Below are 18,924 nucleotides of genomic sequence, written 5' to 3'. Positions count from 1 at the left end.
ACCCCCGGGAAAGGGTTTTAAAGCATTATATGAAATTAAAATACCGGGACCTACGACTTAATTTTATTTATTATAATTATGTGCTAAAATCATTTTATTTCTTGTAAAATTTTCATGGCATATCATAAAGTGTTATTTTGACAAAAGATCCTTTATTTAATGACAAAAGAGCTGGGTTTCCTTTGAAAATGTATATAAGGGTTGAAGTCATTTCATTTTTGGACCAAAACACTCTTAAGATTTCTCTTAAGTAGAGTTTCACTATTTGGTCCAATGTCATGTCTTTTGATCCTTATAAGTTTATTTGAAAATGATTTGCGTGTATCTCTTTTGAAAATATGTCATTGTTTGTACAAATAGATATAAAAGGTTTATAACACTTTGTTCAATTTTAATCCATTTTTTAGGTCAATCATACTCTACTTTAAAACCTTTCCCCAAAACTAAGGTTTAAGTGAATTTCCTTTTGTTTATTTGACTCAAGGTGGGGCTTGGGCCCAAAAGGTTTAAAAGCCTTAAGTCTTGATTGGTTTTGAAATCCATTTCCTTATAATTTTGCCATTTTCATAAATCAGTTTTGTTCTTGTCGATTTCCTTTAAATGCCCAAAAAATCATTTCAAACTTTTATTCTTAGAGAAAACAGTCCAAATCAGTTTCTATTTTCAAATCAATATCAAAATGTTGCCTTTTCCCCAATCTCGTATACATATGCTTATACACTTCGTATACCGACTCAATTTCCTAAAAAAAAAGAGATTATCAAGTTTAGAAAATCCATTACCATGTTTCATGCATCATGTAATCCTTTGTTGATTCTAAGTTTGAAAAATTATTTGAAAGCCTTTTCTAATTAATTCTACTCGATATCAATTCATATCCACTCGGATTTCAATATTTATACAAGCAACTTTACATATATAAGCACATATACAAAAAATGAAAGGAGAAAAGTTAGGCTACTGGGCCTACCGAAGCTCACTAGTTGCCATTTCCACCCATGGTTGGGCCTTCATAATATTCATTTCTACTCGAACTCGATAGAAAAAGAATGTTGGGCCTCTGGCCCAACAGTGGCTTGAAGAAGATGCCCGAATGACCCAAGTTGTATTTCCCATGCAAGACAACGGAGGGGAAAAGGAGAAATGAGGTTAGATAGCACCTAAACTTAGTAATTCATTTAATATAAAACTAAAGAAAAGAAAGATACTCAAAATATAGTTACGTATACATACAATATATTATGTATAATTCATTTTTATGTATATGAAAAGCAATCAGCTAAAAACAAAAGGGGACAGGCCCAGATGGCCCAAGAGGACAGAAAGATAAACAAAGCCCAATAGGAAAACACATAGCGAGCAGCTTCAAAACAAAGCCAAAAGTGGTTACACTTTATAAATCAAGCCCAAATTCAGCAAGTAACAATTCCACTCCTAAGTCCACAGTGTGATATACAAAGGGTATACCTGATATGCAAGCTAATATATATCAAGGTATATAAAGAGTGTATATATCCAATACACTTATGTATACCTCTCAAAGATAGCAATTTCAAGAGAGCAAAGAAACAAAGGGAAAACATAAACTTGTAGTAAAACCAAAGGGGTATACTCATCCATGCTCAAGGGTATTTAGCCAACATGCCCAGATTGTCACTTAAAAACTAATCTAAACACAAGTGTTTTATTCCAAAATAAGAAAAATTTGAGAGCAGAGCATTATCACTACAGGAACATGACAAAACACAAACCAATCAAAATAGCTTAAACAAATCAATGAAAGATTAAGAGGAACAAAGGAGGACAGATTAAGAGGAACAAAGGAGGCATTAAGCAGTTATGCAAACCAATATTTATCAGACACATAGTCATTTGCAAGGTTAGGCAAACCCTCATACTCATAGTAAACTTAAGTTAGTTAAGACAAATAGAGGATGGTCATCAAGATATCATAGTAAAGGCCTATTTACTCAACACCAAATCATTAAGCAAAGATTTACCAAAGTGATTTAAACCATGCCCCAAATAGCTACATTAAACATTTTTATGCCTTTGAAATATGCTTCTAACATGCGTGAACCATAGGTGATTGAATCAAACTCATGCTTGAGCATTTTGTCTGACTAAGCCTAGTAATAAACCAACAAGTGATAAGTCATATGAGCATTTAAGCAAACAAAGTGTTTGAACATATTATTTAGCATGCTGATTGTTACACCCCAAAAAATTTTGCGTTACCAAGATCGTAGACGCTTAGTACAGCTCAAGGGAGAGCAAAGTTATAAAAGGATTAGGATGAAGGTTCTATGATTTGAGTCTAAGAATATATATATATATATATATATATATATATATATATATATATATATATATATATATATATATATATATATATGACATTTGGAGACCGTATAGAGTAAATCAATTAACGCGTTACTTGATGAATAACCCTCGTAACCGTAAGTTAAGGTGGGATCCACATGTCGGGATTTTATAAAGGACATATGAAAAGTGATATGAGTAGTACATGGGAAGTTAAGAAAGTCTTAAGAAGGACCCATAAGCCAAATATGTGCATAAGCCCTCCAAAAGGATGATTTAAGGATACGTTTTCGGATGATTCGACTTGGAGGGGCCAAAACGCTATTATACGTTTGGAATTTAGAAACACACTAAAAATGAAAGTTGTAGATAATTTAATGATATTTCCAACCATAGTTAGTGGACCCTCATACAATATCGAATCAAGAGTTATGGCCATTTTAAGATAAAGACTCCAAGCTGCTAAATGGCTTCCGCGGGTCCCACTTGAGAAGGTCGGTGGAACCGACTTATGAGGGGTATAAATACCCCATTAACTCTATTTTTTGAGCATTTTACATTCTCAATAGTCCTAGAAACTTCTCAACACAACCCCCAAACATTTATAGCCTATTAAATCAAGAATTTAACAAGATTACACTAAACTAGTCCATGAAAGGTGATTATTCTTGCTTGTACTTGATGTTGTGGTAAGTTTGGTCTTGAAGAAAGTTGGTGTGGCTGAATTTCTTCAAGTATAAGGTATGTTCTTCATCCTATCTCTTATGTTGAACTGATTTGAAGGTTTAACAAGTCTCAAAAGTGAAAATAGTTATAGAGGAAAGGTCATAAAGTGTTGTGTTATAGTTGTTGTGTTTATGGACTATTTTGAGCATGTTGTCGCCATGTGGCTGGGCTGATTTACATTTATAGAGATGGTATCTAATGTTGTTGGTGTGTTGATGAGATTATGCTCCTTGATTGGGAAGAAAAGAAGTGTATATTGTTGTTGTATGTTGAAAAATATCGTGTGGGATGTTTTACGGAATATATTGGTAATTGATAATATTGTTGTTGATGTTGGTATTGTTGTTGTTGTTGGTGGTTGCAGGATTGTGATTTTGGGCTAGGCTTATAAACAAGGGAGATGTTGCCCGAATTTTGGCAGATTCTAAAGGAGTTTGGTTTAAGGACTTGAGATAGGCATATGACGATAAGTCTAACGGTAGTATAATTTCTCTTGAGTGTGGATTTGCAAGTTAGGGAGAATAAGCGTTAATTCGTAGGAGATCAATAAGGTATGTTAAGGCTCGTCCCTTTCTTTCAAGGGCATGATTCCTATGTTTTGATTCCATACATGACATCCATTATATTTTTACTCCTAGAAATGCCAGAAGTCTATATTTTCTGAAGATTCTTATGATGACTCCAATCCTATAGATTTCCCAGCCTAAGGTTCTAGATGATTTCTAGATGTGATTGACCGTGCTAGATAATTCTGGATTATATTTAGAATATGTGGCCTCAGCCTATGTCTGAGCATGCTACATAACATGTGGCCTCAGCTTATGTCTGAGCGTGCTACACAATATGCGGCCTCAGCTTATGTCTGAGCGTGCTACATAACATGTGGCCTCAGCTTATGTATGAGCGTGCTACATAATTCTTGATTATATTCAGGATATGTGGCCTCAGCTTATGTTATGGATCATTCAAAGTGAGACATGATAGTGATGATGATTATGGTTGTGATGATGATCCTTATTACCTGAATGAACCCAGCAAATAAACAGATTCCAAAGACTCTATTCCTAGACAGTGTAGGGATATTCGTATCCTTGACCTCTTAAGTCCTGAAGGGGCATCCATTAGTTGTATGTTTTCATAATGATGTCTAAATCCCAAAGGGGACATTCATAAATTTTTCTCTTTCCTATGCATTTTACATTTAATTTTTGAGTCTCGAAGGAGACAAATGAAAAGGGGAAGAAGTTCCCGTTTTGCCTTAAAGTTGCTCCGAAGGGAGTCTTTTGATGGTTTCAAAAGATATTCATGCGTTTGCATATTTACATACATACACGACATCATTTCATGGGGAAGGGGAAAGGGCTAAGGCATTATATATGCAAACCACCTGATCAGCTGGTATATGATGATTATAATGCCCGAAGGGTCATTATGCTATTATGCCCGGGCGGGCCGCGAAAGGAGGCGAAGGCATGCATATATATATATATATATATATATATATATATATATATATATATATATATACACACACACACATACTCGTGCTGCATCAAATGTTCATATGCACATACATGTTTATCAGTGTTGGTTACAGGTATAGATTGAGTATGTTACTCTTTTATCATCCGAGTAAAGATATATTGTTTCAGTTATACCTTACATACTCGGTAGATTGTTCGTACTTACGTCCCTTTGCCTGGGGCCGCTGCGTTTTATGCCAAGCAGGTGTATACAGATGAGTAGAAAACATTGGCTATAGGATGTTCGCAGGCTATAAGCTGGATTGGTGCGCTCCATCTCAGTTCAGAGTGTTGCCAAGTCAGAGTACTTATGTTATGGTATCTCGTGTATGTTAGAGACTTTTTCAGACAGTGTCCTGTGGATAGTGCATCAAGATGTCGACAATTGTGTAAAGCGACCATGTTGGTCGATGTGTTTTGATGCTTTGATTTTAAAGATTTTATTGTGACTAAATGTTTTCTTTGAATTAACCATAAGGGAGAAATCCCTGACTTGACGAAAGAGTTTTATTAAAAAGGTTTTTCATGTTTTACTTGACGGAAGCGTCATTTCATAATTTAATGGTTCACATAAGATTTTGACTTATGAATAGAATAGTAGTATGGCACTCCGCCAAGTAGGGTCCGGTGTCGCGGGCCCTCTCGCTGGGGTCGTGACGTGCGGTCTCGCAGCAATTCGTCCTAGGGGTTGTCTGCAAAGTCGTATCCAGTAGAGTCTTATTTATGGTGTGTTGCGCGCCACATTTATAAACAGGAGGCTACAGGGCATTTAGGATGGTTACCCTTCTTTCATATCTAAGATCGTGCGATGAGAGCTAAGTCTTAGGAAATTAAATTCCTTGCACTAACCCTTGATTTTAGCAGAAGAATGGTACTGACAAAGGAAGTGAATGATAATATTGGGATTACAGGGACTATAGAAGTTGAAGTAATCAGCATAGAGGTAAGTATTGGCAAAGAGGATTATAAGTCAAATATGGTAAGGATGTTGCAAGTATGATTGAAATGTATAGCTAATGGATGGAAGAGGAGGTGACTAGGGAAGTATAAAAGGGCAATCGATAAAGGTTCAGGTATATTCCGAGTTGTGACACATGAGGTAAGTTTCGTCCTCTTTGCATTTTTGTTTGATATTGAGAGCCCTGTATGGCTAAGGTGTGCTAAGTATGTATATAATTGGCTCTGCGAGGCACAGTATGTATTTTCTAGGCTGCGTGTAGGTTTGGATAGTACGAAATATAGGGGAAACTCTGTCAAAATTTTCCTAAAATTTAACGACGAGGACCAAAGATTTAAGAGATAACAAAGGTTATACGTCTATGATTGCTACCAATTGATTAAAGGGAAAGTATAGGACAAGTTGATATGGGATGATAAAATAAAGATGACGCTACAAGTGGATATCGGCATTAGTTATTGGAATCGCTACTACTCCTAAATGACGTATAGTTGGGCACATCACTATTTCGAGTATCCCCATAAATTTCGATCGAGAATGGCAATGGAATACAACACCATAAGGTAAAACCTTTAAGGGGGAAGCAAGTAAGTTCGAGTACGAGCACAAGGACTGAAAATAACTCGTGAGGAAGAAAAGAAATTGAATGATATTTTAGTGAGGAACTTAATGTTTCCTAAAAGGAAGAATATGGCAAGAAAATGGAAGGGAATGTAAGGGAATTTTAAGATGGTCTTGGTGTGCATGAAGAATGATTATGAGGAAGATGATTAGTAGTCCGAAGGATTAAAATGGGTTACATTCGAGGTTTTGTAGGAACAAGGTCTACTGGGGGATTCAAGGAAAGTCGACAAACGAGTTCCTCTGTGGCTTAATATAAAGAGAAGGTTTTCACGACAAATTCAAAAGAAATGATTTATAGAAAGGATTATGGAATTGAGTATATGTTAAGGTTGAGTTAAAGAATGCCATAAGGATATGGGCTATTCCTGTTATACTTTAGGATACTGGAGATATTAAGATGATTTTATATAAGTTAGATTAGTGAATTGGGGTTACTTAGTTCCTACAGATCGGGAGTTGTCGGTAAAATGAAGTATAGTCAGAACTTATGTTTGCCATTGATGCGGAGATGATTATGTTGAGCAGAGCTACGACTAGTTAGAGAGTTAACAAAATTGCAGAGTGAGGGTTACGAGGGTATCAAGAGGCAAGTTATGAGATTTAAAGGTCAGTAAGGTAAAAATGAGGAAGATATGAGCTATTGGAGTACAGGAGGTCATAATTGGTTCGGACCTCGCCAAGAGGCCAGAAGCGCTGTGGTTCGGTATCCAAGTATGTTAGTGATTTCTTCAGAAGCATATTTTCTGACTTATGAGTTTCAAGAGCAAAGAGATTAGCTACGAGAGTAGAGAAAGGTTTGTAAACCTATAATGTTAGTAAATTCAGTAGAAGGCTATGAAGGGTATGAGCGGATTTAAATAGGTTAAAAGTCGGGGAATGGAAGACAAGATTTCGGGAAGGACAGAAGTAAGCATAGGAAAGAGCGAGTAAATAACCAACAGAAACATGTTATGGCGATGGTACGATTAAATGCGATATGTTAACGGGAAGAATGATTCGATAAGGGGATGTACCAGATAATGGGATCAGGGACAGAGTACAAGACTAGCTTAAACATTCGAGGACGAATGTTTCTAAGGGGGGAGGGATGTTACACCTGGAAAATTTCGCGTTACAAGAGGCTCAGACGGCTTAGTAGATGAGCTCGAGGAGAGCAAAGATATACAAGGATTAGGGATGAAGGTTATATGATCCGAGTATGAATATATATATATATATATATATATATATATATATATATATATATATATATATATATATATATATATATATATGACATTTGGAGACCGTATAGTAGTAAATCGCTTAACACGCGTGCGTTTAATGAATAGCCCTCGAAACCGTAAGTTAAGGTGGGGCCCACATGTCGGGGATTTATAAAGGACATATGAAAAGTTATATGAGTAGTACATGGGAAGTTGAGCAAGTCTTAAGAAGGATCCATAAGCCAAATATGTGCATAAGCCCTCCAAAAGGATGATTTAAGGATACATTTCGGATGATTTGAATTGGAGGGTCAAAAACGCTATTATACGTTTGGAATTTTGAAACACACAAAAATCAAAAGTTGTAGATAATTGAAAGATCTTTCCAACCATAGGTCGTGGGCCCTCATATGATATCGGGATCAAGAGTTATGGCCATTTTAAGATAAAGACTCCAAGCTGCCAAATGGCTTCCGCGGGTCCCACTTGAGAAGGCCGGTGGAACCGACTTATGAGGGGTATAAATACCCTATTAACTCCATTTTTTTTAGAATTTTACATTCTCAGTAGTCCTAGAAACTTCTCAACACAACCCCCAAACATTTATAGCCCATTAAATCAAGAATTTAACAAGATTACACCAAACTAGTCCATGAAAGGTGATTGTTCTTGCTTCTACTTGATGTTGTGGTAAGTTTGGTCTTGAAGAAGTTGGTGTGGCTGAATTTCTTCAAGTATAAGGTATGTTCTTCATCCTATCTCTTATGTTGAATTGATTTGAAGGTTTAGCAAGTCTTAAAAGTGAAAATAGTTATGGAGGAAAGGTCATAAAGTGTTATGTTGTAGTTGTTGTGTTTATGGACTATTTTGAGCATGTTGTGGCCGTATGGCTGGGCTGATTTACATGTATAGAGATGGTATCTAATATTGTTGGTGTGTTGATGAGATTATGCTCCTTGATTGGGAAGAAAGGAAGTGTATATTGTTGTTGTATGTTGAAAAACATCGTGTGGGATGTTTCATTGAATATATTGGTATTGATAATATTGTTGTTGATGTTGGTATTGTTGTTGTTGTTGTTGGCTGCTGGATTGTGATATCGGGCTAGGCATATAAACAGGGGAGATGCTGCCCGAATTTTGGCAGATTCTAAAGAAGTTTGGTTTAAGGACTTGAGATAGGCATATGATGATAAGTCTAACGGTAATATAATTTCTCTTGAGTGTAGATTTGCAAGTTCAAGAGAATAAGTGTTAATTCGTAGGAGATCAATCAGGTATGTTAAGGCTCGTCCCTTTCTTTCAAAGGCATGATTCCTATGTTTTGATTCCATACATGACATCCATAATATTTTTACTCCTCGAAATGCCAGAAGTCTATCATTTCCGAAGATTCTTATGATGACTCCAATCCCAGAGATTTCCAAGCCTAAGGTTCTAGATGATTTCATGTCGTGACTGAGCGCGCCAGATAATTCTAGATTATATTTAGAATATGTGGCCTCAGCTTATGTCTGAGCGTGCTACATAACATGTGGCCTCAGATTATGTCCGAGCTCCTTACACACATATGTGGTGTGTGTGTGGCCTCGACTATGTCGAGCATGCTACATAACATGTGGCCTCAGCTTATGTCTGAGCGTGCTACATAATTCTTGATTATATTCAGGATATGTGGCCTCAGTTTATGTTATGGATCATTTAAAGTGAGACATGATAGTGATGATGATTATGGTAGTGATGATGATCCTTATTAGCTGAACGAACCTAGCAAATAAACGTATTCCAAAGACTCTATTCTTAGACAGTGTAGGGATATTAGTATCCTTGACCTTTTAAGTCCTGAAGGGGCATCCATAAGTTGTATGTTTTCATAATGATGTCTAAATCCCGAAGGGGACATTCATAAAGTTTTCTCTTTCCTCTGCATTTTACATTTAATTTTTGAGTCTCGAAGGAGACAAATGAAAAGGGGAAGAAGTTCCCGTTTTGCGTTAAAGTCTCCGGCGGAGTCTTTGGATGGTTTCCAAAGATTTTCATGCATTTGCATATTTACATACATGCACGACATCATTTCATGGGGAAGGGGAAAGGGCTAAGGCGTTATATACGCAAACCACCTGATCAACTGGTATACGATGATTATGATGCCCGAAGGGGCTACCCGAAGGGGCCATTATGCTATTATGCCCGAAGGGGCTGCGAGCAGGGTGAAGGCATGCATTATATATATATATATATATATATATATATATATATATATATATATATATATATATATATACTACTCATGCCGCATCAAATGTTCCTATGCACATACATGTTTATCGGTGTTGGTTACAGTGTGATTGAGTCTGTTACTCTTTTATCATCCGAGTCAAGATATATTATTTCGATTCTGCCTTACATACTCGGTACATTGTTCGTACTGACGTCCCTTTGCCTGGGGGCACTGCGTTTCATGCTAAGCAGGTGTATACAGATGAGTAGAAGACATTGGCGATAGGATGTTCCTAGGCTATCAGCTGGATTGGTGAGCTCCATCTCAGTTCAGAGTGTTGCCGAGTAGAGTACTTATGTTATGGTATCTCGTGTATGTTAGAGACTTTTGCAGACAGTGTCCTGTGGATAGTGCGTCGAGATGTCGACAATTGTGTAAAGCGACCTTGTAGGTCGATGTGTTTTGATACTTTGTTTTTAAAGATTTTATTGTGACTAAATGTTTTCTCTGAATTAATGATAAGGGAGAAGTCCCTGACTTGACGAAAGAGTTTTATTAAAAAGGTTTTTCATGTTTTACTTGACGGAAGCGTCATTTCATAATTTAAAGATTCACATAAGATTTTGACTTATGAATAGAATGGTAGTATGGCACTCAGCTGAGTATGGTCCTGGGTGTCAGTTGCGGCCCTCCGGTTTGGGTTGTGACACTGACATGATAGATTTCAAAGGGATTAAGTCTAGATGGACACATGAAGATTTTAAAGAGCATATGACTAATCAAGACCAAACAAGGATAGTACTTGAATAGGTTATGCATCCATCAACTTCTAATAGTCATCTGACTAGGCAAAATAGTCATCTGACTAGGCAATGTCCAAAATAAACCACTTATAGGCATGTTGGTGGTCTAACTACCTATTTTAACTCATAGCTTGATTAAGACAGCAGCTAAACCAAACTGAAATTCCTATAAACTGCTCAATAAATCAACAGTATATCAAATTTTAAGCATCATTCTTGAGATTAAGTGAAACTATTATCATGTAAGGTTATCCTAGAGTAATCATACTCACCAAACAGTGGAAGTATATATCAGGATAGTTTAAAGACAACTAACTCATAACACTGTGTTAATAATGCTTTAGACAATAAATGCATTCATAGAGATGTTTAAATACTATTCCTAACCTAAACAGGCATAAGCAAATGAATGAACCATACAAACATACAAGTAAAGATGCTTAATCTTAACAACAGTATTATACAAACTAAAACACAATGTATGATGAACCAAAATGAAGTAAGGCAGGGCAAGCAAGACACCTATGTATATTAAGCTAACATTTAGACAACTAACAAACTCAATTAGTCTACTTATAAATGTAATAGCAGAAACTTGTTACTAGTAAGCCAACTAATCACATGTTGTCACAATTCCATAGATTCATATAAGCTAATATATACATAAATACCACAGGATTAAGACTAGCTAGTCAATAACCAACACATATCCATAAGCTAAAATTAGCTTATAGGCTAATATACCGTAAAATAACTCACAGATTTTACATTTGATACAATATTAAACAAACTAAACAAAAGTAGGAATCTAATGCTATGACTACTAACATATTAATCTAACAACTAATCACTATACAAAACACATAAACATATAAACACATAGACACTTAAAATTACTAAATAAATAAACTAAAAGGAGGAACCTTTACCTTTTTCAAGTGCAGCCCTTGTCGAGATTGAAATTTGAGACTTCTACTCCTTTCCAATACACACTCAGCCACAAAATGAAAAGAAAATATTAAAACTGGTACTTGAGACTAGAAAAATAAGCAAAGCATCCAATTCTAGTCGGTCACTTTGTCAAGACCCTAAGTTTCGAGTTTTTTGCTTGTGAATAAGCTTTTGTGTGTGTCTGTTTGTGAAAGGTTGGGGGTTCTTTATATAGAACCCTAAATCTAAAGGTTGAAACCCTAATTTTCGATATGGGATGGGATTTTGGGGGGAGTTCTCTTGAATTCCCTCTCAAATTGATCTCGACCAATAGAAATCGAGTATTCAAATCATATACTATCAAAACTCATTAAGAAATCATACTCTTTTCACCTCAAGAATGTAGAAAAGCAAAAAAGGGGGAGGGTTATACTTGTGTTTGGCTGTTCTCTGGTGGAAACAGGTAAAAGAGGGCAAGAGCAATAAATACCCTTGCCAAAAATGGACGAGCCATGACTGTAGCAACAGGTTTGACATGTGTTTTTACCATTTCCGGCATCTTCCACGAAGAGAGAGAAAACCTCTTTTACAAACGGCTAGGGTTTTACCCATAGCCAAACGCATGAAAGGATTAGGGGTCATTTGGCTGTGTTTTGTGGTAGACTAAAGGGGTGTTGGGCCTGGTCTGGCCATGCTTTTGGGATGGACTCGGCCCTTTAAAAAGGGAAAGGAAAAGAGGACCATATATATATATACACACATACAGAGGTATATATGTACACATGTGTATATAAATGTATACATGTGTATTTATGTATATAAAAGGGAAAAATGTGCAATTTAACAAATGGACAAAATTAAAATCATGACAATTAATTTAACATTTTAATTATAGCCAAATTAGAAGTGGAAACTAATTAATTCTTTTCAAACACGGCCAAATTAAAAAGCGAATTCAATTCATCCTTTTTAAGTGTGACTAAATGCATAAGATAAAAATTAGCCATTTCAATTATAGCCTCAATTAAACACCTAACAAGCAATTGACGATTTTAATTATAGCCCAATTAAGTCATGCAATTAATAAAAATGTCAATTGCAACCAATTATTGGAAATAAATGCAATTATGGCCACAAAAATCATAAAATTGAGACGTAATTGATTATCTCATTTAACTAATCAATTTTCTTGAATTATTGGAGTAAAATACTTGTCAATTTGATGTCAACAATTGAAACAATTAATTAAATAATTGTTTAAAACTATTTTAAATTAATTTTAACAAATTCTTTTAATATTTATGGGAAAATATGCAAAAATATTTAAAATGATCTAGAATACATATTTGAAGCTATTTTGCTCAATGAAATTGCAAAATATTATCGAAATAATTTTGTAAAATCATTTTGATTTGTAAAATACATATTTCACTCCATTTGAGATTCAACAACTCCGAATAATTAAATAAATTATTGGACAGCCAAATTTAGGTGTCAACAACTGCCCCTTCGCTATTCGGAGATGGAAAGTAAATCCCTGATCATCGAAATTTGACGAGCCTGATTTTGGCCGACCAATTTCAAAATACTACTCCTTTTTCATGAAATTTTCAAATTTATGGCCGGACCCTAATCTCTGATTTTCCTACATATATCAGGCTAGATGAAAATTCAGGCCATTTGTAGTTCGACACAATTACACTTCTAAATGAAAGTTCAAACAAATCCTGATCCCTCCAGTGTCAAAACTGAGAAACTCGGAGTGGTTTGTTGGAGTGTGACTGACTCTCTGGTATTGAGTCCGCCTATATATCCCTGGTCTTAGGAATCAAGTCACTTGTAGTTCGACTCGATCGGAGGAAAAGGGTATCCCTTATATGGGAATGCCTTTGTGCTTTTCGGTGTGTGCCCGACCGGTTGCGAAAATTTGAAAAGAAAGCAAATAAAGAGAATTTCCAAAAATTAGTTTTGTGTGGCTGAGCACTGGGTGGAGTGATCTTCCAATTTCGGGCCGAAGAGCTTGACTCTCATGGCACCCTATCTCAACGGGCTGCGTAAGAAAAACTTTCACGTTTGCTCCGCATGCATCCGGGTTTGGTTTCATCATCCTGCTATTCTCTTTGGCGGCTATGAAACTGCTTCCATCTGCTGGGTAACATTGTGGTTGACCTCCTGGTCTTTGTTTTGTTTTTACCACCCCTGCATGGTTTTTTTATTGTACCTTCTTGGTTTTGACTGTGTGAGGCAACCTTCTTGGCACCGCTTGAATTAAATGACCATCCTGGACTTGTGCTTTTGTTTTACCACCCTTGCGTGGTTTTTTATGTCATGGCCCTCTTGACTATCTTCTTGAAAGTAGGTGACCTTCTTGGCACCGTTTGGTTTGTTCAACCCCCTCCAGTCATTGTTTGCATGAAATGGCCCTCTTGGCATTTGTTTGGATGAATGGTCCTCTTGGCGGTGTCTGATTTTTTTGACCTCCTTCGATCATTTTCTGTATGAATGGCCCTCTTGGCAGTGTTTGTATGAATGGCCCTCTCAATAATGTTTGACAAGAATGGCCCTCCTGGCAGTGTTTGTATGAATGGCCCTCTTGGCAATGTTTGTATGAATGGCCCTCTTGGCATGCAAATGAATGGCCCTCTTGGCGATGTTTGATATGAATGGCCCTCTTGGCAATGTTTGTATGAATGGCCCTCTTGGCAGTGTTTGTATGAAAGGCCCTCTTGGCAGTGTTTGTATGAATGGCCTTCTTGGTAATATTTATGCTTGTATGAATGTCCCTCTTAGTAGTGTTTGTATGAATGGCCTGCTTGGCAATGTTTGTATGAATGGCCCTCTTGGCAATGTTTATATGAATGGCCCTCTTGGCATGCAAATGAATTACCCTTTTGGCAATGTTTGTATGAATGGCCCTCTTGGCCTGCAAATGAATGACTGTAACAACCCGTTTAGTTATTATAGTGTTTTGACCCATTTAACCTTGCTCACCCTTCCCCAAGTCCCGTTAGTATGATCTATGACTTAATGAAGTCATTGGGTTGGTTTCCGCAAGGTTCGAGTGTAAATTGAGTCATTGATGGAAAAGCTAGTTAAGTTAGCGAGTTAGAGTTGACCACGGTCAACGTCGGGTTAGGATGACCCTGTGTCAATGTGTTGGAAGTTCCAACATGTTAATATGATTATTTTGAACTTGTCCACAAGTTTTGGTGAGGTTCCGAAGAGGTTCAGATGGGTTTAGGTTTTGTCGCGCTATATTCAATGTTTTCCCCATAGGTTTGTGGATGGAAATGGCTCCAGATTGATCAAACGACCTTTGTTTTGAGTGAGGTTTAAACCATTAGTATCAAAATTATGAATCCATAGCAAAAAGAATCGTCACGATTGGTCTCCGTATGAGGGGGTTATACCCGTTTTTGTTCGAGCTGTTCCAGCGGCCACCGGCAGCGACCAAAGGGCCGCCATAGCGGGAGAGCTGCAGTGATTGACGAGGGGTAAAAATCCCTATTTTAATACCCTAACTGCTACCCATTACCCCCAAGACCCCAAAGTCAGTTTTCAAGAGAGAAAGAGGCAAAATTCATTTCATTCTTGGTGAAAGCATCTTCGAGGGTAAGTCCCATCTTTACTTGTTCCTTTTCCTTTCTTCTTCAAGTTCCATCATTATTTTAAGGTCCATCAATGGTGGGTGAAAATTCTAGAACCCTAGAATTGGTAAACCCTTAAATAATTGGTGGGTTGTTGATTTTGTTATTGATTAATCATCTAGGAGTATAGATTATCACTTTCTAGGAAGAGAATTTGATTTCTTATGGCTGAAAGTGCATGTTGAGACTTAGGGTTCTAATAAACAAGGCAACTTTGTCCGAATATCTGTTTTAAAGGGTAAAATTGATTAGAAACCCATGAATTGAAGGCTAATGATTGTAGATATAGAAGTTATGATATTCACCATTAAAGGATGTTTCATCCATTGAAAAGGGTAGAAGTAAGTGGGTCTTCTTCCCCAAATTGTTGTTCTTGTTTAAATACATGGTTTGTTGCTTACTTAGCATCATATTGTTAGACTTTGATCGTTATGAGGCGCTTCAGAAATAGAAGACTCATGTGGAGTAGTTCGTGGCTCCTGTTCTGTATTCGAGGTTGGTTATGGCTTGCTTTAGTTAGACTTTGATTAGCGAAACGTATGTATTGTGTAGAATTGACGGGAGAAAGCATGATTAGGTCTTCGGACATGGTGTTTTGGTTGGATATTAGCTAGGTTGGTATGACTTCTGATTTTGTGGGCTCGTCGGCATTACGTTATGTACTGAATTATGAGATGTAGTTGTATTCATACTGCGGTTATTCAGGATGGATTTATATTAGGTTGATTGTTGTTGATGGTGGATTTTTGCCCTGTTATTGTGAGTAGACTTATTGCCTAAATTGTCATGTTGTACTCAGTTCTCTCTTATTGTGACACATATTATCGGAGAAAGGAAGGATAATGAGTTTAGGCTTGAATTGTGATAGAAGCTTATGACGACGTGAGATGAAAACTTGATGTATGATTTACTGTTAATGATAATATATAGAAAAGTGGAGCTTCTTGGTGATACAAGACTTAGTTGTGAGGCGTACTTGCTACATGTGGAAGTAAAGAGGGACATAGACTATTACGTTGGTTAAGACGGTTTGTATGATTCATTTCATGGCCGAGTTGATCCAAGTTTTGATATGACTTGTGGCTTTGTGACTTGTACCTTCACTGTTGCTTTATTGGTTTGCATTGATTTACCATGTTTACACTTATTTATGCATTCATACACTCATACATGGTAGAAATGTTTTGGAAACGATTCATGAAAGACTTGTGGCATGATGCCTTGTGTTTGACATTGATATTGCTAATTGTTCATAGTCCATACATACTAATGAACTGGAATACGTTGAGACATACATTGTGATGTGAAATTGGTGAAGAAGTTAATATAATCTACTTGTTGAACTTGTGATACTATTTGATACATGGTACTTGATGAATTGATCATTGAGAGTGATGTGACAGTGTTACTATACATATGAAAACGCACATTTGACCGGGAGTGAGGATGTGGCCTAGTTATGAGCTCGTGGTTCGAGGTTCATTTCGAAAACGAGAGGTACATTGATATGGCTCGCGTTCGAGGTTCGTTTCGGAGAGGAGGTTTATGCTCGGATCCGAGAAGTGAATCCGGAACCAGTGGTACATGGACAACATGGGTCCCCTGCAGGTCATGACTACTGAGCAATGACATCAGTTAGCATGTGTGTACATTTCGAGTGATTGGCCAGTGCATTGCATTGCACATTATCATATTTGGCATTGCACATTATTACATTTTATTCTGCATTATCATATGCTCATTCGGTTCTGATTTTGATATGGATGTTGAATGCCTATTGTGATATCAGTATGACCATTGACTGAGTTAAATTGTGGATTAGTAACTCTACCTAGGGACGGAACTTGGACTTGTGCTTATCAGGTGAGATTATTGAGACTAGACAGACTTGTCGTTTAGAAGCTTCATCTTAGGCTGTGACTCCGTTATGGGATATTCTGTGACTTGGATTTGAGTGTTAAGTGCCTATCTGTTTATCTTGTTGATTTTACACTTATATGCGTGAACTAATCTTAGTCGGCCTATGATGCTTACCGGTACATAGTGTTTGTACTGATACTACCTTGTTGCACCATTTTTTAGTGCAGATTGTGTTCTAGAGATTTCATCCAGATTACATCTCTAGCTTGAAGCTAGTTTGCTCGATCAGATCCGAGGGTGAGCTTTTATCCATGCCATGCCACCTGAAGATATCTCTTTCCAGATGTCTATTTTTATTCCAGACATTATTTGTTATTATATTATACTTCATTCTTTAGACATTGTTGGTTAGAGTCCTTGTACGATGACTTTCAGATTTTAGGGGGGGTGTAACAGTTAGACTTCCGCACATATATTATCTATTAATTATGACTTATTTTATTTATTCATTCATTCACTTAACTATTGACTGTTAATAAATGATTAAAGAAGTTGAAATTGGCTAATGACTAATGGGTTAATGGGTAAGGGTTCGCCTACTAGTGATAACTAGGTAGGTGCCTGCACGATCGGTAATTAGGGTTATGAAAATGACCCTCTTGGCAATTTTGTATAAATGGCCCTCTTGGAAGTGTTTGTATGAAAGGCCCTCTTAGCATGAAAATGTTTGTATGAATGGGCTTTTTGCATGCATATATTTGAATGAATGGCCCTTGTGGCATGCAAATGACAGATATGACCCTTTTGACTTGATCGTCTTTCTTTCATCCTTTATGCTGGCTGTGACCCTCTTGGTCTGATAAACTGTTTGTTCATTGTGTGACTCTTTTGGCCAGATTGTCGCCCTTGTGGCATTTTTTTCCTTTTGTAGCCCTCTTGGCTAAATTTTTGCCCTTGTGGCATTTTTGTCCTTTTGTTGTCCTCTTTGGCTAGATTGTTGCCCTTGTGGAAATTTTGTCCTTTTGTAGCCCTCTTTGGCTAGATTGCTGCCCTTGTGGCATTTTTGTTCTTTGTATGGCCTCCCTGGCTCAATTGGATCACCCCTGCGGTGTTTTCATCCTTTGTGGCCCTTGCGCTTAGTGCGGTCCGGATTCTCCTCTAGTAAGTTGCTTTTTACCTGCCTTATCATTATGAACAAATAAGGTTAGCAATATATGGTCATCCTCCTGATGACACTGGAGACCTGCATTTAAAGAGTGTTAATTTCCTGTAAGGTTGATCCATGTTGTTGTCTTCTGTTACGTCATTGCTTCGCTTGCTTGGCTGCTCTCCTGGATCCGATCCTCTTGGTTTTGATTGTTTTGAAAGATGAATTTATCCTAAAGTAAAACATTTTTGCAAATTGTTGGTCAAATTTTTTTCTAACATTTGTTTATAAAATATAATTTTGAAAAACTGTTTGAACTAGTCGTCATGACTTGTGCATTTGAATGATGAATCTTTAGCTTTACGCATCCTGTGGTTTAAACTTCAGCTTCTTCGAGTGGAATTTTTTAGACCCTCTCAAAAATTCTGCCCCACTTTAAAGTCTTGTTTTGGCGAACTCTCGTGCCGAATCTTGATGGAAGAAATTTTGAGACCTTCTTAAAAATTCTACCCCAGTTTAGGGTTTTGGGTCGGCTAACACTTAGGCCGGATCTTGACGGAAGAAATTTTGAGATCCTCTCAAAATTTCTGCCCTAGTTTAGGGCTCTGGGCCGGCTAACTCTTGGACCGGACTGTTGTGAAGGAATTTTTTAGAGGATCTCAAAAATTCTGCCCCAGTTAAATGTGTGTGGCAAACTCTCAAGCCAACTTTGAGTTCCTCTTGAAGTCCTATCTCTGTGTCTTCCTATGGGTTTCTTGGGTTTTTCTGATAGATACGACCGAGCTCGAAGAGCGCCTATGTATCTTGTTGTAGCAGGAATCAAGTCGAATGTTGTTCGGAATAAAAGTAATTGAGTTTTGATTTTTACTAATAATGCGACCGGTCCCAAATGGATTGCCTACGTATCCCATTGTGGGAAAATTAGGTCATTGCATAGTTCATCTTACAATGAAATTTTT

Source organism: Lycium ferocissimum, chromosome 5, assembly GCF_029784015.1.
Source record: "Lycium ferocissimum isolate CSIRO_LF1 chromosome 5, AGI_CSIRO_Lferr_CH_V1, whole genome shotgun sequence".
Taxonomy (NCBI): Eukaryota; Viridiplantae; Streptophyta; class Magnoliopsida; order Solanales; family Solanaceae; genus Lycium; species Lycium ferocissimum.
This window is presented reverse-complemented; position numbering follows the sequence as displayed.